Here is a 27,202-nt window from a genome sequence, read left to right on the forward strand (position 1 = left end):
AGGCAGCCAGAGAGAGAGAGAGGGAAGCAGGCTCTCTGCTGAGCAGAGAGCCCGATGCGGGACTCGATCCCAGGACTCTGAGATCATGACCTGAGCCGAAGGCAGCGGCTTAACCCACTGAGCCACCCAGGTGCCCTCCTATGGGTTTTAATAAAACAAGAAAAATAGATTTTTTTAGTGGTGCTAGAAGGGGCCGACTGACGCTTGGATCATCTGTCACTTAGACCACTCAGGAAAGGACAGGATGCCCTTTGCAAAAAAAATATAAGGAATTCTACAAGTTTACACATCTCCATGCTTATGTAGATATAAAGATGCAATTTCAGCATTTTCTCTTCTGTACCTTTTATTTGGGAACATGATTTGAACCCCATTGCAAATGGGATAATTGTTCCTACCTAGAGGTTCATGGGACGAGGGTGTGGTCATCCTGAGTGGTCCAGGCTGTGGTGGCGGGAGGCTCTGGGGGCTCCCATGCCCAGAGGGGCTTACACTGACCTCACTTAGTGTCAGGGCTCAGGAAGGTTCTGTGCTGGCCTTCCACTCTGCCCACTGTGCTCTGCCAGCCAAGACTAAAGAAGAGTGTTTCACAGTGATCTGAATCACATGCAGATTGAATGCCTTTCAACATAAGCCCTTTTAAGACTTTTCTGTGTTATGTCTTGAGCTTTCCTATGCTACTTCTGGTGGTCATTTAAAGATTCAGAACGAATGGGCCATTAATAGTGTAGGAAACGTGTAAAAAAGTGAAAAGTGAAGCTGGGGTGATCATGTCAGTAAGAGATTCAAAGTCTTCTATTAAGGTAATAACTAATAAACAAATGCATAGGCAAGCAGCATCTAGCATTGTCTAGAAAGTAAATACTTCCAATAAAATACAGAGGACAAGAGAAAAATGAGATTTTAGAGGGACAACTCCTCAGATGTTACCGGGACAGAATGATTTCATGCCTCACACGTAAGAATGGCCATTCTTGCCCTTGATTGTTCTAGTAATTCTTGCCTGCTTCCAGCCCTGGCCAGCTCCACTTTGACTCATTCATTCTCTCAAGTGGTTCTAAGTCCGTGCCAGCTGGCCCCTTTTGCCCTCTGCCTTGTTTTAAGGCACTGTGCGTTAGGGAATGTCTATTAAGTTAAAGTACCAGTTTCTGTTGCTGTCCTTTGCAAAAGGCAATGAGCAAGCTTGTTTCCTTCCTTCCTTCCTTCCTTTCTTTCTTCCTAACTTTGTATCTTGGCCAAGACAAATTTGAAACCATTTTTCAGATAGTGGTGATTGGATAGACCTCTAACATCTAAGTGGGGGCTTGTAGCTTCCCTGACAACTTTATAGTGTAAACCATCTTCCTAGGGATGCTACAGGGTAGGGAGGCGAAGGAAACCTGTGTTCAGCTTATAAGGCTAACTGGCTGCTGACTACAGTTCTAGAAATCTCTATGAGACCATATAAATTCTCTTAAAAAAATAAAACTACAAAAGGCATTTGGAGGATTTCCAAAGAAAACGAGCCTTTAGGACAAAACATAACTCTTGCACTTTCTCCAAATGTTGCTAAAATTGTCTTTTCATCAGGACACTCTCAACACCACCACCACCACCACCCCCGTCCCCTACCCGGTGTCCCTTTGTGGATTTAATCTGCAGAAGCAGGGAGGCCACCTGTGAACTGGGATCTGGTGAGCTTAGTCATTTTGGTAATCAAGTGTCTCCCAGATGATTGGAGGCAAAGTCTCTTGGTTTTTTGGCCAACTTGTAGTTTTACTCTTTGCTGAGCTTCATCTTTTCCATCAAAACCTAACAGTTCATGGTGAAATGACAAGTTTTATGCAAGACCTACCTTTAGTTTTGGTTAATGATTAGTACAGGGACCTGAAGACACTTTGACATCAGAAAGGGCTTTTGATCACAGAAACTCACTCTGACATTGCTGAGAAAACTCTCAACAACATCTTGACATAGTGTCAAGTCATCAGAAGTCAGGGAATAGAAATAAAATTCAGAATTTGCTACAAGAAACACCTCATCTTCTATGGTTAGTTCTCAAAAACAATCCCCTTTCCCAACATTGATCTGAGGGATGAACTTGGATCCTAGATAAATATTTTTTTTTTTTTTAAGCAAGTCAAGCTTCTGTTAAATTTGGTCCATTTAGAAGAAGGATTGTGCAATACATTTTCTAATATCCCCAAATTGTTCAGATCCAAGACCACTGCCTTTTGAAAGAGTCGTTCTCAATGTAATTTATGGAGGCAGTAGGATTCAAAACCAATACAAAGTAGGCGTTAGGAACATTGGCATCGAAGGAGAGCACTCATGAGTAGTAAGTATTCGAATATACTTCTCAATAAGTATCACTTATTCATTAAAATATTTGCTGAGTACCTACTGTCACTGAAGAATTTTTTGAGATACTAGGAAAATAGCAGAGAACAAAACAAACCCCTCTCCCCAAAATCTCACAGAGTTTTCTAGTGGGTGAGAGAGACTGTAAACAAGTAAAATGTGCAGGTGCTAAAGATAGTTCCTGAGGAGAAGAAAAATGAAGAGAAAAAGAATATGAAGTGTGTGTGTGAGAGGAGGGAGTGAAATGTTAGATGGTGTGATCCCGGGGGTGGGGTGGATTTGGGAGGAGACCCGGTGAGGTGAGGCATGTGTCTGGGGGAGACCGTTCTGGGCAGAGAGCCTGCCAGCCTGAGGGCCCTGAGGTGGGAGCTCCTTGATGGAGCCAGCCTGTGTGGAGGGCACGGAGCTGAGTGAACGAGGTCAGAAGTGGGAGTTAGCAGAGAGATAATGGCAGCCCAGGCCATAAAGGATCTTGCAGGTCAAGGTGAGGACTTTGGTTTTTGCTCTGAGATGGGAAGCCAGGGGATCAACGAGATGCTTAGCAGGATCTGTCTACCACTGAAGAGAGTCGAGAAGGGCTGGGATGGAGGGGAGGGATGCCGACACTCTAGTTCTGTTTTCGTGCAAGAATTGGCTACTTTGTTCATTAGGGTATTTTTGGCATGAATTCTGATTTGAAAAAAATACTGTGTGAAAACACCCCTTGTCTTGATTCCTGAGTTTTTTTTGTGCCCTTACATGTTGTGTTGGAGTCAGGGCCCTGCTCAGCTTTGACCTCACTCTGGTCAGCAGAAAGCTCACAGGGCTAAGTGGGGAGCCAGTCAGAAACCAGCGCACCTTCTGGGCAAGAGGGAGCAGTGGTGGACCAGGAATGGTGAAGAGCAGATATCTTGGATCTACTTTCCAGATGCATGGGATGCATCTGGAAATGAGGGAAAAAATAAGGAGTCAGGGATGACATCCAGTTTTCTAGTCTGTGCAGCTAGAAGAATAGACCTATTAGCTCAGATGGGGAAGAGCAGATTTGGGGAGGATCAGGAGCTCTGCTGTCGGCTTTGCTGATTTTGAGATGCCCAGCAGGTAGCCACATGAGCCCAGAGAGGCTGAGCCAACAGTTGGTTCCAGGAGCTGGAATTTCCTGGGAGAGTTCCAGGCAGGAGATACTAGTTGGGAAGCTATTGGCCTAGAGGTGACATTGAAGCTGTGGAATCAGGTGAGATCATCTACGAGTAAAAGGTAGAGAGTAGGTCCAAGGACGGATCTCTGGGTCGCTCCAGCTCTTGGAAGTCAGGGAGACAAGGAAGAAGCCATAGCTGAGAATGAACTGGAACAGTCGAAAAGTTCAAGAACAGCCAGGAGCAGGAGGTGGATGGAAAGCCAAGTGAAGAAAGGATTGTTGAGAACAAAGGAGTGATGTGAAGTACATGCTCTGTCATGTCAAGTAAGTAAGATGAAGCCTGAATCGGGGTGTAGACATCTGGATTCAAATTCTCATTCCACCTCTTACTTTGTGCCTGGAAAGTTCCTTAACCTCATGGTGTCCATGCATTCTCAACTCAGGAAGCAGTAATATTTCTCTCAGGGTTGTTGTATTACGTGAATAAATATGTTGAAAGAGCATTGAGAGAGTTCCTGGCGCCTAGCGAGGTTAGTGTTAAATGCAGATATTTGTGATTTAGAAAAAGGGGGGAAGGGAGAGACAGGACAGTGACTAAGCACCCCAACTTCTCAGGTTCTGCAGTAAGTAGGACATCCCACAGTTTTGTGCAAAGGCGCTGTTACCCGGATGAGAACGGCTGTGCAAAGAGATGGGCAGTGAATGGAAGTCACTGGAGAAAGTTACTGCTGGCATCAGCGCTACAGGAAAGAACTGGGGTCCCTGATCAGTTTGCTCACGTGTGAATGGGGCTCACAGGCAGTGCTGCTGGGGGGGGGGGGTTGCGGGGCTTCGTTGATATCTTTTAGTAACTTGCTGTTACCGCCAGTAACTCCAGCTGGAGGAGAGAAGAAGGCACAGAGCGGGGGCTGCAAAGCAACTTGGGGGAAAGCCTCCTCCCTTACCGTTGGATGAGGCAGGACCCGACACAGGTCCCGTCCCTTCTCCCTCCTCCTTGCATTCAGTCTGGAACAGGGTGAGGGAGGGAATCCTAATCCAGAGATCTGGAGGACTCGCCTGGCTCTGCCAACTCTCGCTCCTTGGCCATCGGTATGTCCCGGTCCTGTGTGTGTTTTCGTAGCAAAGGGACACTTGGTTCGAATGGACACTCCGAAGCCAACCTGCTGTCTAGAGATGGTCCCCTCCCCTGCTCCTCTGCCTCCAGTATTCTGGTGGAGACTCAGAGTCTCCATTTCCTTACCTATGAAGTGTGAGGATAACAACAATTTCTACTTCACAGGGTTGTTTTAAGGACGAACTATGAGTAGATTAAAAATACTTAAAGTGGTTCCTAGCATTTAATAACTGCCCGGCGAGGGTTACCTATTATAGTGTTTTTAATTCTTATTATAATTAATCTCTAATTCCAAGGGGTAAAATTTCAAAATCACTTTCTGGGAAGATAAAATCTCACACGTTTAGCCCCATACATCGTCCGTCCAGGACTAGATTCCCTTCCAGCCATCCCATTCCCTTCCCTGCCGCTGGGGGCTCCCATGCTGCCTTGTATTTTTGGCTCTCTGCTTGGAATGTCCCACATCCAACCTTCACTACACTGGCCATGTTATCCTTCCAGACTGGATGGAAAGGTCTGCTCTGGGAGCCTTCCTTCCATACCCTCTCAGCGTCATGTTGGAGCCACAGCCTTGATACACTCAACTGAGTCTGCACATCCTTGTTCCATTGCATAGATACTGTAATGATCTGATTGCATGGCTGGCTTTCTTGCTACACCGTGACCTCTCTCAGTGTGGGGACTGTGCTGTACTCCTCTTTCCTGGCCCAGAATGCTTAGCCTGGCATTATGCTAAGTGCTCAGTAAATAACTTGGAGAACAAACGAAAGACCTTGGACTGGCATTTTATAAATGACAGTAACTTACACTTGTTCTGAAGTCAATCTCCTACTGTTTATTCTTTTTGTTCCAATCACTTCTAGAAAGTTCTGTCCTGGAGTAGTAAGTCTACCTTTTGTGCAAGATGGATGTCAGGGATTTTCACTGTGTTTATATGTGTGTTCTTGTCTTTGGGAGAGAGAAAAAGGAGTAAAATCAAGCGTGCGAAGTGACTGAAAAGGAGAATTGACATTTGAATTTACTTTTCTTCTTTTAGGTGCCTTTCTGGTTTTCTATTTGCAACATTGGAGCCTACTTGATCCAGAAGTGAAGGGTCTAGAAGTTAGTGAGGGTTCAATATTTCTGCCTTCCTGAAAGTCACAGGTGGATTGGAATGAACATCTCACCTCGGTTGAGACTTTTCAGTAGATATTTCCAGAGTTCACTATTGGGCAAGGTCAGAGTTGCTGTTCCTGACCCTTGACCCTGGTGGCCTCAGGTACCAGTGGGTCCTGGCTCGGAGAAGGTGATAGAGAGACAAAGATAAGGAGGCAAGAGAGACAAGCAGGTAGGGAAGCACTTGCTGCCAGCATTTCTGCCTCCACAGCTGCGAGGGGGATAGTAGAAGCTGCCCTTGCTTTATTACCCTATGCTATAAAGAAGAAAAGCATACGGAAAAGTTGTACCTATAAATTGGCTTGCACGTTGTGGAAGGGAAACTATGAGGGGATTGTAAGTGATTTTTTTTTTTTTTTTACCTAGATTTGCCCGAAGTTAGGCAGTGTCGGAAGATGAGTGCCCTAGCGGGACAGCAGTTGGTGCCCGTGGCAACAGAGAAAGTGGGAAAACAGGTTTGTTTTTTAAAATAGTAAATCGGGCAAGACAGACAAAGGTGAGAAGGGCAGGCCCGCTGAACCTGCGCAGAAAGAAAAGCAAAGGCAGGTGTGAAGGAGAGGACAAGAGGGACGGAAGACAGAGGTTCAAGTTATTAGCTTTCTTGGTCTAAAAATGCAATGGGGGCGCCTGTGTGGCTTAGTCGGTTAAGCACCTGCCTTCAGCTCAAGTCATGATCCTGGGATCCAGGGAGCGAGTCCCGTATTAGGCTCCCTGCTCAGCGGGGAGCCTGCTTCTCCCTCTGCCATGAGTATTAGAGAAATATCTCCAATGTGCCGGGCACCGTGCTAGATGGTTTAGTCCGGAAATAGAGTCATTTTGTTACTGCTAGAGCTTCTGTATGTATTTTATGGACTTTTCTAAAGAGGAGAACTGAGGACACGGAGTTGGGGGTAAGACTCTTTCTGACTTGGTAAGCAGAGGAGAGACGTTCCTTTGTAACCAGGTGGGAGACATTGGGGTTGGTGCCAGCAAGGTGAGTGACGGCTTCATGGGCCAGTGGGACCTCTGCAGACCCAATCCAGGCTTCCCCAGTATTGGTGCACTGACGTTGCATGATAACTCTTACCAGCAGGCAAGTTGTATAACTGATTTTATAAGGAGTTCCAAGCATTTAGTATGTCCTGGGAATTTTACACAGAAGGAGCTCCAGTTATATCAACATGGTCTGTGAAGGATTAATGACCAAAGTTTATGCGTTTGCCTACTGATGCTAAGTAAATACTATCGTGCATTACTTGATAAAGAAATAGAAACTAGCTCTAATGTTCTCTCTGGAAATGTTTACAATCGGTCTTAAGTTTATTTTGGAGGTGAATTCACATGATAGCTCTGTAGTTGGCCATGTATCGTGAACCACAGCAAAATTAGAGAATATGCATACATAAAATTCCAAAATGTGGCCTAAAAACACCCCACCTAGTCCCAATATGTGGCACCTTCTTTTTAAAAATCAATATATTGTCAGCCAAAAAATTAAAGTAACCAGAATCCCTTCTGTGTTATTAAGGCAGTAGTAATCAATCATACCTTAATTTTGGGCCTGGTGAGTTTGTGCCTTGTCAAGGCATAAAATAAAGAGAAATTTAAGTTGTTCTTAGTAGATATACTAACTTACAATTACAGAAAATAACCTCGGTCTATAGTAGATTGCACATCTTCAGAGAAAGATAAGCTCGCTTTGAGATTTCCATTCCACCACCAAGATTTTAAGTTCTCTGAGGCTCTGCTGCTTATTCTAAGAACAGGAGCACTGATACCTAACTTAAAGGGTTTTTGTTTTTATCTTTCTATTTTTTAGCATAGGTAAATCAGATATCGAATGGGAGAGAACCTAATCAATCAATCAATCAATCAGATAATGGATAGGAGAGAATTTAATAAACTGCCCGGCATTTGGATGATACTCAGTCAATATTTCCTCCTTGTTCCTTGTCTGTTGCTTTGGTTGACTCATCTTAGCATCATCTGCATTCTTCTGCAAGGCTATCCTTCCTAGAAATTGTCCAGGGGACACAGAAATGCTGTTTGGAATGTGTTATGTCTTTCATGTTGCTTTAGTACTTGATCGGGTGGTTTCTTGTGTTTATTGTCACTTCTCAGTAGGAAAACATCCTTAAGGTCTTCAGTGTGTGTGTTGTGTGTGTGAGAGAGAGAGAGAGAGAGACAGAGAGACAGAGAGACAGAGAGAGAAAGAGAAAGCACGTTAGAGGTTTTTTTTTTTTTTTTTAAGATTTTATTTATTTATTTGACACAGAAAGAGACAACAAGAGAGGGAACATAAGCAGGGGAAGCGGGAAAGGGAGAAGCAGGCTTCCCACTGAGCAGGGAGCCAGATGCCGGGTTCGAAACGAGGACCCTGGGATCATGACCTGAGCCAAAGGCAGAGGCTTAATGACTGAGCCACCCAGGAGCCCCAGAGCACCTTAGAGCTGTAATGAAAATTAGACACTACCTAAAATCAGTGATTAAGAAATATTTGAATAAGTAGTGGTACAATGCATCTAATAAAGCTGTTCTAGTAGAACATACAGTTCAGACAGATATTTGTGAATAGAACAGAATAGTTAAAGGGCAGGCTGAAAACAGCAAGCATAGTCTGATTTCATTTGTGTTAACTTTCATATTTCTAAGGGATTATAAAAGGCTGACTAGGTAAACAGATCAGTTTGCCACTCTCCTTTGACCATTTTTAGCTTTCTATAATATATAGCTCTCACTCTAATAATTTAAAAAGTAAGTTAAATCTTCCTAATAAATGGATTGCCAATGAGAACAAATCATCAAAGACTGAGATGTGGTCATGGTTCTATTCTGGGGAACCTGTTGATCATTAATTAGAGAAAAATGCTGAAAATTACTCCAAGGGTCTGGCTAAAGAGGCCAGGGACAAAACACAATAGACATAATGAAATCAGAAGGAATCAAAAGTGAATCAGTAAGACAGAAAAATCCACAGACTTGGTAAATGTAAGGGCTGATTGAAAGGTTGTGAATCAGCACCTCTGGGCACCTGGACAAAGTAAGATGGAGAAACCCATTTTAAAAACAGGTGATACATAAATACTAGGAAAAGGGGCAGGAAGAAAATAGTCCAAATGGGTTCAGAAGTTCTCTCTCGCCTATAAAATCATGCATTTATTTTGCTTTATTCTTTATCTTCTCTATTTTTTTTACACTACCCAAAATATTTTTATAAAGAAAAGTGGGAAAAATGGTTGTAACCACAGATAAGAGACTCTTGACTCTTAATATTTCAATTAATACATTGAAAAATATGGATGCAGTGATCAGTTACCTAGAAAACTCAAGGGTGAGATAATAATTTGAATGAGCTAAAAATCACACACTGTAATGAAAGAACTCATTGTCTTCTTCCCAAATAATGCAAGGTCCACATGGTTTTATTGGGCAGTTTTTCCAAATCATTTGAGAAACAAATGATTCTTTCATTATATAAAGCTTTTGAAGCATAGAAAATAAAGGAGAACTTATACTAACTCTGTCAATTTCATCTCTCTGATATAAAGCCAGACAAATAGATCACAAAATAGAAAACTGTGAACCCCAATATCACATGTAAGTCTAGATATCAACTACATACAGCAAGGTATTAAAATACTAATCTACAATAAACACATTGCATTTATCACCAAAATACTAATACTGTGCAACTTTAGGGATTCTATTAATTCATTTCAGTGACAAGGAAGAAAAAAATGATCATCCCATTAAATTAAAACTGGCACTTAATAAAATTCAACACCCACTATTGGTTTAAGAAAAAAAATTTGCTAAGTTAGTAATAGAATAAAACATCTTTAATTTGATGAAGCATCAGAAACACACAGAAAACATACTTAGTACTGAAACACTGAGATCATTCATTCTTTTTTTTTTTAAGATTTTATTTATTTATTTGACAGAGATAACAATGTAGGCAGAGAGTCAGGCAGAGAGAGAGAGGAAGGGAAGCAGGCTCCCTACTGAGCAGAAAGCCCAATACAGAGCTTGTTCCTAGGACCCTGAGATCATGACCTGAGCTGAAGGCAGAGGCTTAACCCACTGAGTCACCCAGGTGCCTAAGATCATTCTCATTAAAGACCAGTAAATCAACTGTGCAGAACAGAGGCCAGTGCCTTATCCATTAGGCTACTGGGGCTTCTTGTGCAGAACAATTAGAATAAAGGAACACCACAAGAACAGTCAAAACAAGTTAATCATTGAAGCAGAAATAGCAGATGATATGAGAAGATCTGAACAATAGAAACAAAATCGTAAGAATAGACGTAAGGCAAAGTACTCAAATTCTTTACAAAGAAAACAATAAAATTATATTGAAGGATCTAAGGCCTGAATATATGTTAAGTGTTATTATTAAAAAGGATCTGTTTGGGGTGCCTGGGTGGCTCAGTGGGTTAAAGCCTCTGCCTTCAGCTCAGGTCATGATCTCAGGGTCCTGGGATTGAGCCCTGCATCGGGTTCTCTGCTCAACAGGGAGCCTGCTTCCCCCCCCCCCCCCACCCCTTTCTGCCTGCCTCTCTGCCTACTTGTGATCTCTGTCTGTCAAATAAATAAATAAAATCTTAAAAAAAAAAAAGGATCTGTTCTTCCCATGTCATTAATCTAATGCAAACCAATTTAAACATCAATAAAAAAAAGTTTTTTTTTTTGACCAAATGAGTCTAAAGTTTACCTGGCAGGAAAAACATTCAGGAAATGCCACAACGTGTACTGAATTATAGTATTCTTGGGAACCCACCTAAAGCAAAGTTAAAATTAAAACAGGCATAGGAATGGACAAATAGATAAATGGAAAGAAACAAAGAAGCCTAGACCTATAGTTTTATTTATGTTGGAATTTGCCAATAGGTGTTATTTCAAAGGATAGATCATAGACACTTGGAGAAAAAAGGTGGCCCACTCTATCAGAGCACATACTGAAATTCTAAGTGGATTAATGGAAAAGTCTTCAAAAACACAGTGTAACTACTGGAAGGAAAGATGGGGGAACATTTTTATAATCTTGTGATGCAGAAGAGCTTCCTAACCAGGCATAGTAACCACCACAAATGAAAAGACTAACAGATTTGGGGTGCCTGGGGGACACAGTCAGCCGAGCATCTGACCCTTGGTTTCAGCTCAGGTCATGATCTCAGGGTCGTGGGACAGAGCATCAGTGGGGCCAGACCTCAGGCTCCGTGCTCAGCAGGGAGTCTGCTCGGGATTTTCCCTCTCTCCCTCCCCCCTCCTCCCCATCACAGGCATTCTCTTTCAGATAAATAAAGCTTTAAAAATATTATAAACTTCTGTACAACAAATCTGAAAGGAAACCACCGACAGGAAGAAAATGATTGCTGTTTTTTATGTACTAGACCAAGAATAAGTATCTGTAATATACAATGAATACTTTTAGATCCAGAATAAAAATTGGCTGAATAATGATTTGCCCCCATCAGTGGACAAATAAGCAAAGGACACAGGCAGTCCATTCACAGAAAAGAAGAAACAAAAAGAGCTTGTAAACTTATTTAAATGTAGTCATCAGCTCAGAAAAGGTAAGTTAAAACAAAACAAAACAAAAAAACAAGATACCTTGGCTTTGCCTATCACATAGCAAAATTTGAAAAGATTTCAAATAACAACAGAGCTAACCTTTCCTGAACACTTATTATATGCTATATTCCAGAAACTTCAAACCTCATTCATTTAATCCTCATAAACACTCAGTGGGGGTAGGTATTATCATTCCTATGATGCAGACAATAAATCAAGTTAGGGAGGTTGGTTAACATGTCTGTCCAAGGTCACCCAGGTAACTGGCGGGAGACCCGTAATTAGAATCCAGGTACTCTGGGGTCAGAGTCTGTGCTCCTCATTACTATATTTGGAAATAGGTGAATGGCACAGAAGGAGTAGGGAGATTATAGTATCTATCTGGCTTTTCCTAAAGAGTTTCTATGGAGAACCCCATGACAGGAGGAAACTGGTGAAGCGTGGATACTGTGGGTTTGTATCTTCTTCCATAGGGACAGATGGTTTCGGTCATCTAATGCACTACGGTAACTTGGCCTTTTTGCTAGAAAGAAAATGGGCTATGACCATCTGAGTAGTGCTGTGGGTAGACCGTGTGATGGTTCACCTGGACACATTCAGTGTCTGACCCACTTTGCACATGGTCCAAAGTAGATACCTGGTCATTGCCAGCTCTCTGCTATGCACTTGGTCATACCCCCCTGAAACCTCAGCCTTCGTGCTCCCTGGCAGAATGGGGAGCATCATTCAGAGATGACCAGGTGACGTGTCACTTGGTAGGATGTGACTTGGAGTCCATGTTAATTTGTATTCTTATATTTGAAGTGTTGGTTCCTTCTTCCCCTTGACCTTTAGCTCTTCTGAATCGTAGACAGCCAGAGAGGAGGGAGCCAGCTATGGGCCAGACATCTGATGTGGGGCACTGATGGCTAACAGACACAGGTACTTCCAGTAGGCATCAAACATAACAGTTGTGGGGGCGGGTCTCCTCCCTGTCCCTCTGTGTCCACCTTCAAATGTCCTCTTCAATAGCTCCTCTTTTCCTTTTCCCATCTCTTACTCTCTTTAATCCTTGACTTTGTTCTTTCTCCTCCCTTGGTGACAGCCCTGACTAACAAAGTGACTGATTCCACCTGGAAGGTATCGCCTGCTTTTAAGACAAAGGTGTTAAGAGCTGTAATGAAGCAATGCTGTTGGGTGTAATTTTGACAAGAAACAGTTATTTTGGCAAAGAGGCTTTGGGCCAGCTGATACTTTGAGGACTGTTTGTTGACGCTTAAATCTATGTGCCGTCTTATTTGGAGTCATTTGAAGTCCTAGATAGAGTAACTTAAAATAGCAAAACCTAAGACACTAGGGAAATTGCACTGCTGCAAAAATATCTATGGAGAAATAAAACTATACCAGACAAAATTCCATTGGGAAACTACTGACTTAATATTAGCAGAGAAACAGAATGAGCAGAGGTACAAGAGACAAATGACTGTATTGTAGTTTTTGTGTGTGTGTCCTTGTCTGTGCAGGTATGTATATACATACGTATCTATACACACACATACACACACACCTCCCCTGCCCCCTGGACTAAATCTCGGCATTGTAAACATGCCAGGAGTAAGAAGGTGTGTTCTTCAAATTTTTTTCATCTTTTTAATTTTTTTTAAGTACAAATTCAAAACCAGGAATTAGATACAATTTCATTTGAAAAGAAAACAGTCCCCAGACTCTCAGGAGAGTCTTGCAAAACAGTCCTGACACCTAGACCACCATTTTGTTTTGTTTGACGGAAAAGTTAATTTCAAATAGAACCATGTATTTTCATTTAAAAAGTGTATTTAAAACTGCACAACTTGTGGTTCAATGGGAACACCTCCTGCTTCTTAACATATTTTGAAGTAGATCGAATAGAGTAGGAACATTTGATCCATTTCAAAAGACATTTCACACTTATTTGCTTAAAATGCCCTTTAAATATCAACAAGAAGGCATTAAATCCCTGGGATTTAGCTTGAAACTGTAAATTGCACAAGGAAATGCAGGAGAGAGAACATTAACCTACACATGTTTTGTCAAAATAGAACTTTCAGATTTCATCGCAAGCAGTTCTGGATTTTAGCAAGTCACATGCATTTTGTTAAATCTCCCTTCCTCAATTTTTAAAAAGATTTCATTTATTTATTAGAGAGAGAGAGCATGCATGAGCACGAGTGGGAGTGTGTGGATGGGAAGGGCAGAGGGACAAGCAGACACCCCGCTGATCGGAGAGTCTGATGTAGGGCTCAAACCCCCAGGACCCAAGGATTGTGACCATATCTGAAGGCAGATGCCTAACAGACGGAGCCACCCAGGCGCCCCTTATCATAATCTAAAAACCAATTCTACTGTAATCTTCTCAGAGGATGTGTCCAGTTTGCATACTTTCCTGAATCGTGACTTGCCATCACTTGCTAAACAGGGCCCTATCCTTAAAATATTGTACCACTATTCAGCATACTCCAAACTGGCACTAAAAAGAAATCATCTAAGAATAGCTTTAGTCAACAGGGCTGACAGCAGATCAGAGAGCGAGAGCTATGGAGAAAGAACAGACTCCCTGCTTGGCTTTACATTATAATCATCTGCACTGGGGCAGGATCCTCCTCACCCCAGAGGGGGCCAGATTCTCCTGGTCTGGGAGGGGGGGCCTGGAAATGGTTACTTTGTAAGCCTTCAAAGTCACCGTAATTGGCAGCTGAGTTGGGAACTGCTGAATGAAGCTTGAGGCTATATGTGTTAAATGTCAAAACAAAGCAATGGACAGTAATTGAATTTATCCCACCTGCCAAAGAGATGGGATAGATATCATGTAAAGAACATGGTATTAAAGAGAGGAAAAAGCCTATAAAAGAAAGGTAGACACTAGATGATAGGAGAAATGTGTGGATGATTCCATATTTTCTCTAATAATTGTTTACGTTTTCATCATTCCTAATAAAGACATGTTTTCCTTAATGGTAGTGTTTAGAAATTTAAAAAAAAAAATCTCATTCTTACTAGATTCTGGCTCAAGTGATCTGTTTGCAACTCTGTTTCCATGAGGACCGACCAGTAAGTTGTTTATATTCCCACTGTGCCTAGTTTCCATGCTGCTTTCCACAGTCTCCTGGAATGAGACAAATTCAAGCTGCTTCCTCTGGGGGGTGCATAGTTATAGGAGTATATATATATTTGTGAACTCCCAAGCCTGTGTGTGAAGACATGAATCGTGTAGACAAGTGGGTGTCTATACTGGCCTGGTGGCCAGTGTTGTTAGCACAATATCACACAGGAGACTTCTCCATACACCCCTTCCCTTTGTAACTGGTTCTGACCCTGTGAATTCCTCAAATACTTCAGCCTCGAGTTAGCTTGAACAGGACTATCAGAAACTCTGAAAGACCCTCACATGCGATCTTTTCTTGGTAACACTGAAGATTGAGAGATGAACACTTTTTTTTTTTTTAATCCAAAACTGATTTGGGAAAACTTGAACAGCAGGTGGAAACAGCATGTATTGGAGGGCGGAGTAGGTATTGGGGAAGAAACACAGAGCTTTACAACCAGACAACATATGAACTCTATTCCATTAAGGTTCTACTATGATGGCTAATTTTATGTCCCAACTGGACGGGGCCACGGGGTGCCTGGATGTTTGGCTAAATATTGTTCTGGGTGTGTCTGTAAACATCTTTCTGGATGAGATTAACTTTAAATATAGAATGATCCAATCAATTGAAGACAAGAATAGAACAAAAACAAGCTGAGTGAGAGAGAACTCTGCCCTCCCAGGGACATCCATCTTTTCTGGACTCACTGGGGCTAAAACACTGGTTCTTGTGTCTCGTGCCTGCTGGCTTTCAGGCTGGAAATATACGTCATCTGACCTGGGTCTCTGGCTTGCCAACTTCAGGGTTTGAGGCTTATCAGCCTCCTTAATCATGCAAGCCAACCACTTAAAATAAATCCCTTTAGATGAACAGATAGATATAGACAGATAGATGTATCTTAGAGGTGCTAGTTGCCAGTACTGGTATCTTACAGGTGCTAGAACAATGACAACAACAAAACCATTTTTGTATAGGCACTGATTGGAATACCAGTTCTGTTTCTCTGGAGAACCCTGGCCAATACTTATACAAAAATGGCTTCAGTGTGGGCATGTTCCCAGTAACTGTAAGATGAGGCTACAGATGGTGGCTGTGTTGTCTTCACTTAGTAATGATACCCCACTCTTTCCACCGTGCCCCACTCTCTTGAGAATCCCTCGGAAAGAGGATTGGCAAAGGTTAGAAATTCTAGAATGGTGTATCCTAAGAGGAGTAGAAAGTCTTTGCATATATGTTTAATTTCTAAGTTGACTTACAAATTGGGAAAGTGGTAATCCCAGTGTGCTGTGTCAATGTGTCTCAGCTTAAAAGCAGATGTTTATTCCATAGGCCTGGGACCAATTATTTGTGTGACAGATTACAGGGGCCTGATGAGCTGTCAGTGCTGTATTTCATTCATTCTTGGATTCATGTTATTATGTCTCTTTTTTTCTAGTTGAGATTGTCCTTTTGAGCTTAATTTCTGTATCTGGTTTCCTGAGACCAATTTGGAAAAATTAGGCCAAACACTCAATTCTCACTAAGACGGCCAACTACTGATTAATAAAATATTTTTGATCCTTGAGTGGAGCTTACAAAAGTCCAACTCTCTGGAGCTCTATAGTGCAGTAGCCCTAAGGGAATGTGACACGTGCAATGAAAAACAGCTTTATGTTCCCTTTCCAGACCCCGAATGCCTGGGCTCAAATCCTTGAAACCAGATTATAGAAATTCTGATTATATGCTAATTTTCACACCTTGGCATAAACTGTCCTTTTAAGTTCTTTCTCATTATGTCTAGTCAGCCCCTGAGTTCTGATACTTGCCCTTCTTTTGAATTCCCACGGCCATTAATTACCATATATGCAACTATCATTTCATACCTGGGTTGTTGTCTTACCTTGGCCTATGACCTTTTTTCTAACTCTAACATCCTCTGTGTTAACACTCGTTAATTTTCTCGACCATTTTATTATGTTACTTTCCTATTCAAAGACTTCCTATGGCCCCGTATTCTGCAGCACTGGCAACCAATGTCATCACCTATCAAAAGTACCCAACTTTGTATTAATTTCCAGGGGATAACTTTCCTCTACTCAGACTGGTCCAGAAGCCTAGGAGTCCAGAGAAGAAGGGAGATGGGGGCTCTAGAGGAGCAGCATCCCAGCAGGACAGAGTGTTCTTCCTTTATTATGAAGTCAGCACAGAAGAACTCTAACAGACCCCTGTGCACTTTAGGAAGGAAACTCCATGAGTGTTGCTGAGAATGTGTTGGAGGCAGAAAGGTTAGTGTAGGGACTGGTGGGGAAATGAAGAGAGGGAGGACCATGCCCTCGCCAAGGACGGACACTCATCTTTCTATCTCCAGCCCTTCCACTGAACCTGGAACTTAGTAGACACAGTTAATACATATTTGCTGCACTGAATGGGAATTTCATATAGCCTCTCGGACTACTCCATACTTGGTTCCCTCCTAATTTTCTAGTTTCACCACCTAATAATAAAGCACACAGTATTTTTCCCTTTGTTGTTCATTCCTTGATTCCCAAGTGGGGATCATGGCCCAGTAGACACACCATGGGATCATGGATTTAGACTGACTCAGATTCTAATGTGGGGGCTCTACCCTTAAGAACTTTGTAAACTTGGCCGAAGTTGTTTTCACCAGTTCCCAGCTGCTTCTTTTCAACATTGGGGATCAGGATGCCTGTCTCATGGTGTTGCCATAGTGATCCGAAAGGATAGGACAAGTACACAGCCCAGAGTGGGGTACCGGGCACTCAATGCTGTTTTTCTTGGCCTCTTCTACCTCCTGTCCTGCTCTCCGCAGTTAGATGGCTCTGTTATCCAGCAAACAATAGTGTGAATCTGTTCTGTGTAGAGCAAGGTGGTAGGTCTGCACACTGAAAAAGAAATAGGATAACTTTCTTGTCTTTCAGGAACCCTCAGTATAGCACAGAAAATAGTATTCCTTCTCCAGCAAAGTAAGAGACTTTGGAGAAGGGAGAGAATAAATACCCTAAGACTGAGATAGGAAACCTGGGGAACCCTTCCTGGGCCCCTTGAAGTTAGGAACAAAAGTGCAATACATCTTTGTATCCAACACAGCATCTAGAATAATGCTGAATACAAGCACGGAGTCCATCAGTCAGTCCCAGCGGACAGATGAACGCAGCAAACCCAAGGGATCGCCTTCCTTCCCTTCCAACCAGCAGCTCCCCTTGAAATAGACACTAATCCCTAGCCCTTTCCTCCTCCGTCCTGATGCTCTGCTTAGCCCCTGCCCCCATAATTTTCTCTTCAGGGGTCTTCTGCTGTGCCCCTGTAGGGGACTGATTTGGGCACAGGTTATATTATCTCATACCTGTGTTTTAGGCATGCTGATAACCCTGCTATTTTTTTTTTTTAAGATTTTATTTATTTGACAGACTGAGATCACAAGTAGGCAGAGAGGCAGGCAGAGAGGGGGGGGGGGGGGAAGTAGGCTCCATGCTGAGCAGAGAGCCTGATGCGGGGCTCGATCCCAGGACCCTGAGATCATGACCTGAGCTGAAGGCAGAGGCTTAACCCACTGAGCCAACCAGGTGTCCCTAACCCTGCTATTTGTAAGTGGCTTTGAGTCCTGATGTTCTTTGTAGTAACCATGAAAACAACACAGGCCAAGAGGCTTGCCCTCTGGTGTGAAGATCCAGATTTCTATTCTGTTACCTTGCTAATGACCCAGGTTCCTTCCAATTATTTTATCCCGGCTTAATTAGGAGCCCTTCCCCGTGATGTAGAACATCTCTGCCTTGGAAAAGCAGGGCCATGTACTAACATTATTGGATGATTCCTGTTCTGGCCAGGACACCTGTCTTAACTCTCTGTTCTGTAGCGAGGGACAGACAGGGAAGAATCTGCTAAGTGTGATGCTCAAATGTCTTTAATAATCATTCAAAATTAATAAGTAAATTCTTCCTCAAAGATCAGACAAATAGCCATCATTCAAATATCTTACATTTTCCTCTTGTTCCCCACGACACCTCTATCCTTGGCCATTTTCCTCTCTGTCTTCTCTTCCCTACCGTCACAATCGACTTGTCCTAAATGCCCTTCTTGGTGGGCTTTGCCAGGCTAGTTAATTTGCTAAGCGATTTTAGGCTAATGTGTTCCTGAATGTCAATACCTCACAGTGTCCCTATCACTCATGCCCTGTCTCCCAAATAATGTGTATTTTAACAAGGAACTTCTGGAAGCACGCTCTTGTTATCCTAAATGAATAATTCCATTGAGGCTGGTAGAGCTGCTATTTGGGAACTTCTGGGTCTCCATTTAAAGCTCCAAATTAGGGCAGTTTAAATCTGGGGCTCCCTGAGCATTTACAGACCTAGCAGCCCAGTTCTTCTTTCCCTGGGGAGAAGGGTGTGGCCTCCAGGTAGGAGGTGCTGTGTTCAGACCTTCGCAGAATCTGGGCATGAGGAAGCCAAGTCATTCAGGGCAGTTACTGAGGGCTGGGGGTCTACACTTGGGTTCTTTCCCTAACAACAACCAAAATGTCTTTTGTCCTTGGTGAAACTCAGTTCTTCTCTGTCCAGTAAAGGACCTCAAAATTTAGCTCCAATTCCAAGATCCAGTGCTTCTCCATGCTCTGGTCACACTCTGTCTGCACAGTGGTGTACACCAGACTGTTGGGGTTCACTACTGTCTTCACCACTTTCCAGCCCTGTGACCTGGGGCAAGTTTCTCCATGGTCCTGAGGCTTGACCTCTTTTTTGGGAAAACAGCATAGCCATAGAACCCATTCCACAGAATCCCATAGGGTTGAACAAGTCCATCTCTGTGCTCGGCATGTGGCAGGAGCTATGTCAGTCTGGAAGAGCTATTCCTCATGTCATTGTCATGGTCGTCATCATAGGGCACCGACTCTAACTGGCCAGCAGTCAATGCCTGCCTTGTGAGGCTTTGCTGGGGACCTTCAGGCAAGAGGCTACCTGACCTGGTCATGCCCATGTGCCAACACAGACTGTTGCCGCATGGTGTCAGCATCTGATCTCTAACTGCCGGGGAAAGTAACCAGAGGGATTAGGGCTTAAATCTAAGAAGCCAACTTACTTTACGCAGAAGCCCCCAGCTGGAAAGAGGAACCCTAAATCTAGTCCTAACAGAAATGCTAGATGGAAGAATAAGAAAGATCACTTGAGAGGAAGAAGGAAGAGTTGCCTCGATACAGAAACCCTACAAACACACAGCCGATGTTCCAGGAGGGAGCCCTGCTCCCTCTCTTCACTTCTTGGATGTGCCATACTTGAAATCTTTGTAGTATCCTTTCCTTCGAGGATTCCTATGGGACTAGTTTTCCTCTCACCTTCTGCAGGGATTCTCACCCTCTCTTCCCAGTTTCATCTAACCTCTTAGTTACTCATCACCGGGGCAGTCACGTCCCGCACAGTAGGTGAACTCCGGATGTAATGCGCCTCCGCTTTGAGAGCCCCGCTAGGCTTCTAGACTCTGTGTGAGCATCTTGCATTTAACCAGCTTCTCACAGTTGGAATGAGATGTGATGGCTGAGCTACCTTGAAGAAAGTAGGCATGCTGCATTGACCATGAGGAAATCTGGCTTTAAAAAAGTCTAGGGGTCCCTGATGGCACAGGTGTGACTGACACAGGTGAAGTGTCTGACTTCTGATTTTGACTCAGGTCATGATCTCAGGGTGGTGAAATAGAGCCCTGGGTTGGGCCCTGCACTCAGTGGGGAGTCTGTTTCAGATTCTCCCTCTCTCTTTGCCTCTCATGCTCTCTTTCTCTCTCTCAAATAAATAAATAAATCTTTTAAAGAAAAGTCTAAATGCTTCTGTCTAAAATGCTTTGTAAACTAGAATATTCTATAGAAATAAGGTAGCAACAGTAGTGGGTTCTGCTATGTTAAGTATAGTGTTCTCTGAATCAGTTGAGCACGCCAAAACAATGCTCATTTTTAACTACTGGAAGAAGAGGGGACATTACTACATCACCAAAGGCGAGATTTTATAGAATTGCAAACCAGTTTTCTCTCTTGGTCATTTTGTCTGGCCAAATTGTCATGTGCTAATTCCATAGCCATATTGTTGCTGGGGGCAGAACACTGTGCACACCCTTGCAGACTGGAGGGGATTATCTCAGTCCATACTATGGCCTTCCTACTCCTTTTACCAGGGATGGAGCCCTGTTGAAATAAACCTGGTGAATGTTTTCCACAGGATCACTAATACCCTATAAAATTCCACAGACATAGCTGTATAAGGAAAAGAAAAAAGCTGAGTTTATGTATATCTTTAAAAAATTAAATTAGTGGGGAGCCTCAGTGGCCTGGGTGGCTCAGTTGGTTAAGTGTGTGTCTTTGGCTCAGGTCATGAACCTGGGGTCCTGGGTTGAGCCCTGCATGGAGTGGGGGGGGGTTCCCTATTCATCAAGGAGCCTGTTTCTCCCTCTCCTACTCCCCTGACTTGTGTTCTCTTTCTCTCTCTCAAATAAATAAATAAAACCTTTAAAAAAATCAAATTAGGGAGCTCAAGTTACCAGCATATTTTAGTCAAAGCAGCCATTATTATAAAAGGCAATATTTAAATTTTTGATTTGGGTGAATCAAAAATATTCAACACAAAACCTTAATTTATCCAATTAAAGCTTCTATGTAGTTTTTAAGACTGAGATTCAGATTAGATTAAGTCAGATGGATTCAAATGATAGATGAGCCATCTTTCCTGATCTAATCAGCAGGAAACACTCCCTAACAATCACCTGCATCTTATAGGATCTGTAAGGAGCAGATGGGATTCAGATTTCTAACAGGTAATGTCACTGCAGTGGTGTCTCCCCTTTTCCAGATGCTTTTCCCCCGGGTTGGGGTGGGGGGTGGGGAATTGGGCTGTTAGAACTACACTTCAGAGGAGCCTGGTTACTGTTTCCATGAGTAAGATCAAATGGTGTTTATCCTCCATCGATCAATACCATCTTGTTTGAACTGATTGAGTCATTTAGAGACACATAAGGTAATGACAACAATTGTGCAACAGTACCCAGCATCCTCCCCAGCCTGCTGAGGGATGACAGTATTTTAAAAGAAAGTTATTGAAACAGATTTGTAACATCAACTGGCTGTGTGATGAAATGAACACACGCCACCACAGACTGCCTGGTGGGTTTCGGGGAAAAGGGCATTGGGCTACTTTAGCTAAGAGTTTCCTTGAGCAACATTCTCTGAAATAAAGCATGCTATGTTGTGTTTTTGTTGCTGTCTTTTTATAATAAGAGAAAATAAGAGGTTCTGTCTTTTTGTCTAGAACACGGTTATTCTTGGTGACTAATCAGAACTTTTGTTATTTATGTATAGTTTTTGATTGACTATATCAGTAGAGTTTTTTAATTATTATTATTCTATCAGTAGAGTTTTGACAGAGCAGCTACTAGGTAAGTTTGGAAAGCCTCTGGATATTTTTCTGGAGATTGTTACAAATAGAGAAATGGGAAGGGGAAGAGAGTTTCACTGAATTCCTACTGAACGCCAGGGACTGGCTTCAACTGTTTTGCTGTGTCATCTCATTTAATCTTCACCGAATTCTGCAAGGTGGCTTCTACCCCCATGGCAAACTCAAGGAATCTGAGATTCAGGGACATTAAGTAGTGTGACCGAGGCCACAGAGCTCGGGGACTTGGGAACCTGCCTTCCAGCCACCCTCTGTCGGGAGTCCAGTGTTCTTTCTAGAATGAATTTGCAAAGTGTCTAAAAGAGGCATGGTCCTATTTGATGGAAGACAGCTAGACCTTCAGGTCCCTAGATGGTTTCTCTGGTAGTTTCAGTGGGTTCTGGTTTTATGAACACTGGGTGTGAGCTCTCGAAAGGATTTATTCTTTCTTAACCTGCATTCAGAGGAATCCCTTTCTGAGACACGTTAATAGACGTTCCTAAAAGCCGTTCTGTTGTAAATGAAGCGAGGAAACGAAACATCTCGCACTGCCCAACGCTCACCAGAAATGCATACACGTACACACATAGTAACGCCCCAGTGCCTGTGAAGACAGTTACAATGGTGACACACTTGGGCTCCGGGGTCTGTCCACCCGGCTGGGGAATCTGGCTCATTGTTCCCCGCCTGGGTGATGCTGAGTCTGCGAGGTAACTAATCCCTGTTCAGTTTGCTCATTAGTAAAATGTTATTATAGTATCTACCTTATAGGACTATTTGAAGAATAATATAGACGAACCCTGGAAGGTGCTGAGGACGACGCTTGCCCATATAAAGCTCAACCAACATCTGTCATTGTTAGTTTCACTCCAGACGTTCACGTGATAACAAGACCTGGTTTAAAGTATCTGACTGCCTTTCCTCCACTTGATAACGGGGTCACTTTTTTTTGAGCCACACTTACAAACATCCACTGACTACAGGGTAGGAAATGTCACATTTGAAACAGCACAAAACAATTTGGGATTAGCCCAGTTAAAAATAATAACTAAATATTCAGCGTATTCCTATCCATCATGTCGGTTTGTATTTGCCCACCAAGTTTTTTTTTTCTTTTCCTCTCTTTTTTCAAATTTCTTTCCCCTTCCCTTATACCCGATAAATAATAAATTGGAAGAGCAAAATGTGAGAATTATCTCAAATGGGCACTATCAATAAAATTCCAGAAAATACGGCCCTAAAATGTGAACCCATAAGTCGTTTCTCTATTATTCTGTATTTCGCAGGGGAAGGTCTTTGCCCTGCAACAGGTCCGTGTTTATTCTAGAGATAAACAGGTCCGTGTTTATTCTAGAGAACTTACTGTTCTCCCCAGACCTCTGTTCCTACTGTGTATGTTCCAGCACATAATCATGAAGGATGTTTCAGACCAGACCAACACACCTTTGAAGCTTCTAAATTCTAACGAAAGTTGAGCTTGTCAGTGTACATTTTGCAAAACACTAATCTTGCACAGGGCACAAATAATTCCGTGTTCCTTCCCTTCTGGAAAATAAGCAAGACATAGCTCAACAGTCCTCCTGTAAACACTCTTGTTTAACCTGGAGCCCGTTCTCCTTGGAATTCATTCTCGTAATTGTGGAACAAAAGTATTTCAATCAGAGTTGAAGATTTCTGGCAGGAATGGATATTCCTGTTATGTGCTCTGACACCTTTCTTAAGATACAATCATAGCCTGTTTTGGTTGCAAATCCTCTTTCTGGACTGAACAAAATGATCACGGGAAAATATATCCACTGCAGTCCCGTCGCCCAAACCAGCCCGAGAAAAAGTTCTAATAATTAGCTATGCCCAAGGCTGAGATTTTAACACATTCAAAACCAGTTATTTTCCATGTCTGTTTTTGTTTTCTTTCTTCTTTCTTTTCTTTTCTTTTTCCTTCCTCCTCTCTCCCTCCCTCTCTTCCTTTCTTTTTTTCTTTTGCTAGAATGAAAAAGGGAACAGCTTAAGGCGTTCCTTTGGTGAGTAGGATTCTGGCCAAAGAGATAGCAAGAATCCACCAAGATGACTTTGAGTGGGTTTCTTTTCTTCGGGGCTTTCTGTTTGAGATTTTGGGTGGTTGCGAAGGGCAAAGGAGAGGGAAGGAGAGAACTGAAAATACGAAAGCTAAGGTATGATAGGAATTACGACCTACACAGAGAAATCAGAATCTACCACTGATGTTAATGCTCTTCTTGTAATTACATTTTGTATATTTCCGGGGGTCCTAGGACCACAGCCCACAGTCAACCCCAACGCTCCCAGCTAAATAAACTTCTCATAAACGGTAGCCGTACTCTTGAACCCAAGGCGGTAAATCTACTTTTTTGGCTCAGAAATAGATTAAATCAAGGACCAGAAGAGGCAGCCATTTCATTCTTAGATTATGTGACTCTTGAAGTATATTCTCTTGTTTTCAGGTTGCTCCATTAGTATAAACCCAGCCAGAAAGCTCCCTGCATAGGCAGTAGGATAGAAGCTCTTCTTGCTGCGTTCCCACTGAGCCACAATGCACAGTTTCACAGAGTTGAAGCAAGAAATAGCCAAACACATGGACCGTACCTGAGTGATTGCAGAGGTCCCCACCCGGAAAAGGTTTCCTTGATTGTGGCGAGTTCAACGTGTCACTCTGGTTATGCTCTAATCAACATATCAAACTCCAAAGGTTCAGTGGCTTTAGGTTTGGTTTACAATTCCTGGGAGTTAAACTTTAACTCGCCCTGTCCCTTGCATCCACACAGCCCTTTGACCAGATAACTGGGTCACGGCAGCCGTAGAATCTACAAAAGGGCCAGGCTCCTTAGTGGACGACATTAAAATATATTTTGTGTTAAAAACCGTTGATGTGAATATTGCTTTTGAAGCTGTTGTCCTGAGTTACGTGTTTTAAAAAGCGGAACTCACTGTAGTTTGGGCAGCTCGGCTTTAATTTACGTTAGTTCCCCTGCTCTCTGTTCCGTGGAAGGGATATTAAGTCTAAGGGGAAATCGGGGAGAGTCTGGCTTTCTTCCTTTTGTTCATGCTGTTTTAGATCACTGTTTTACATGGAGTAAAGTGTGGAGTTTCAGGTCAAGTATGCAGATAAACGCTGGCTTACAAAAACTGAAATACACAAAACATTTACATAACCAAGTAAATAGGGGCTGGGGAAATGGGCTTCTTTTTTATGCAAGCTGCTCATCTGGGTTTTAAGAGGGCACCAGCTGTGGACTGGGTTATGTGAGATCCAAAGCTATTGTTCCTGGCTTGAAACCTCAGTGGTAACCCTGATTTTTGAAGAATAAAGGAAGGGACATTTTCAAGAACTAACCTTGAGAATTCTAAGTTCTTCATTAAGAGCTCTAGTCTATAGAGGAAGATGCTAAAGGTATAAAGCCCACTTAAAAAAAAAAAAAAAAACAACTTAAAGCCCTCCCAATTTTGAGTACATTTTGCCCTGGGGGTTTAGAAACCGCAGGCCCCATAGAATAGAGGCTACCCTCACCTGGTTATGCTTTTTTTAAAGCTTTTCTCGCTTTAATTGTTCATCTGCATCATAAATAAAGTCCAGTATCCCTGAGATAGGAACCACTGCAATAAGAAGGGAATGAATAGGTTCTCCAAATGAAGATTGCTGCTTAATTATGCCTATTGCCCTGGTTGTCCGGTGTAAACTTTGCATTTCCCAACCTAATGCTTGGCAGCACCAAGACGTTTCAGTAAACCCCGCATTCTCCATCTTCATGAAATAACCTTGTCTCCCCCTGAATTTCCTTCTTCCTTTCCTGAGCTTCTGCTCTTTGTCTTTCTTCAAGTCTATGCTTGGCTCTGGTTGCTGCATCAATGTCTCTGATTTTTAAGTTCAAAGTGACATCCTTCCAAAGGCAGCAGGATTCATACTCATTCTGATCTTCCAACTTCCTCACTTTCTCCTTAATTATAGGCAACTTCTTGGTATCTATAAAAACTGCATTTTCCCCTGTTGCATATTTTGCATACATTAAACCATTCCATTCCCCTTCAACTGAGCAAAAAGACTTCTTATCATTTGGAGAAAAAATCTCAGAAGTAATTCTGTGCTTCTTGTCCCCATAGAAAGGTTTAGTGTGGAAGACGATATTTGCAGTTTTGGAACAACTGATGTTGCATTCTTGCGCCTACTTCCACCCAGGGCACTGTGGGGATAGATAGTTCAAGTAAGAGGAGTCAGATTTTCTAGGAGCCAACTATTAACAGAAGCATGCGGGCCATGAAAACGCACAGAATGAACAATCCTTCCATCGTATGGACATAGAGAGGCATCAACCAAGCACATCGGAATCTAAAATGCAGGACATAATGCCTATTGCTGGAATGTTCATTCTGCTACCGGTTTTCAGTTCTCAGACGCGTGCAAGCGTCGGTTTATCTCTACTTCTTCCAAAGTGTTGCAAGACCGGGGTGACAGAACACGTGCTTTGCCCTGGAGTTGTGCCCGGGGTGCGCCCTCGGGGGGGTGGGGGTGGGGGCACTCAAGTTCCCCACAGACCTACAGATGGACACACCCCTGGACAAGCCCCTGGGACCGGCCCCCACTGAGCAGTTTCCCTGCTTTTTTTTTGGAGAAATCTCATTCTGGGCATTTGGTGTCATTAAGATATTCCTGGAACTGGGGTGCCCGGGTGGCTCGTGGGTTAAGCTGCTGCCTTCAGATCAGGTCATGATCCCAGGGTCCTGGGATCGAGTCCTGCATTGGGGGCGGGGGGAGATCTCTGCTCAGCAGGGAGCCTGCTTCTCCCCCTCCCTCTCTGCCTACTTGTGATCTCTGTCTGTCAAATAAATAAAATCTTAAAAAAAATAAAGATATTGCTGGAAAGTTCTTTATTTTCTAAGTCCTCTCTTTTTTGCAGGGATAGGAATATAAACGTCTGCCATCAACAGGGAAATAATGAACAGTCTCTCTTTCTGAAGGGTACTTAAGGGGACAGTCTGGGGCATGGGGACAGGAGGAGATCACCCCATGACCTGATCCCATCAGTCCCATCAAGGGAAATAAATGTACCCAGAATAGGCAGGGTTAGCCCTTCTGGGGCCCCATTCTCTGGGGAGAGACAAAGTCATAATCAAACCCCTATTATCCAATGCAGACGAAAACAAATCATTTTAAGTAGCGGTTGGTGAATATTTTTTTCATTTGTCTGTTCTGTAAATAATCATCAAGGCCCTACTATTGGCTGAGCACTGTGTTAGATGAGTGGTTATTTCACATGAGGTTTGAGTCTCTTAGTGGCTGTAAACTCAATAAACCGGGTTGCAGACAACATTTTTAAAACAGAGCAGAGGGGCGCCTGGGTGGCTCAGTGGGTTAAAGCCTCTGCCTTCGGCTCAGGTCATGGTCCCAGGGTCCTGGGATTGAGCCCCA

At 42.9% G+C, this 27,202-nt stretch overlaps 1 protein-coding gene across 2 annotated transcripts in view; it reads right to left on the minus strand.

Moving 5' to 3' along the window:
* The window catches only part of A1CF (APOBEC1 complementation factor), a 79,013-nt gene extending 54,541 nt beyond the window's left edge, over positions 1-24,472 (minus strand). For both annotated transcript variants that reach the window (XM_059397426.1, XM_059397425.1), the window contains exon 1: positions 24,385-24,472. The gene's annotated coding sequence lies outside the window, so the exon portion shown is untranslated. The remainder of the gene's footprint in view (positions 1-24,384) is intronic.
* Between the last annotated feature and the right edge of the window lie 2,730 nt (positions 24,473-27,202).

The sequence above is a fragment of the Mustela nigripes genome, chromosome 4, assembly GCF_022355385.1.
Source record: "Mustela nigripes isolate SB6536 chromosome 4, MUSNIG.SB6536, whole genome shotgun sequence".
Taxonomy (NCBI): Eukaryota; Metazoa; Chordata; class Mammalia; order Carnivora; family Mustelidae; genus Mustela; species Mustela nigripes.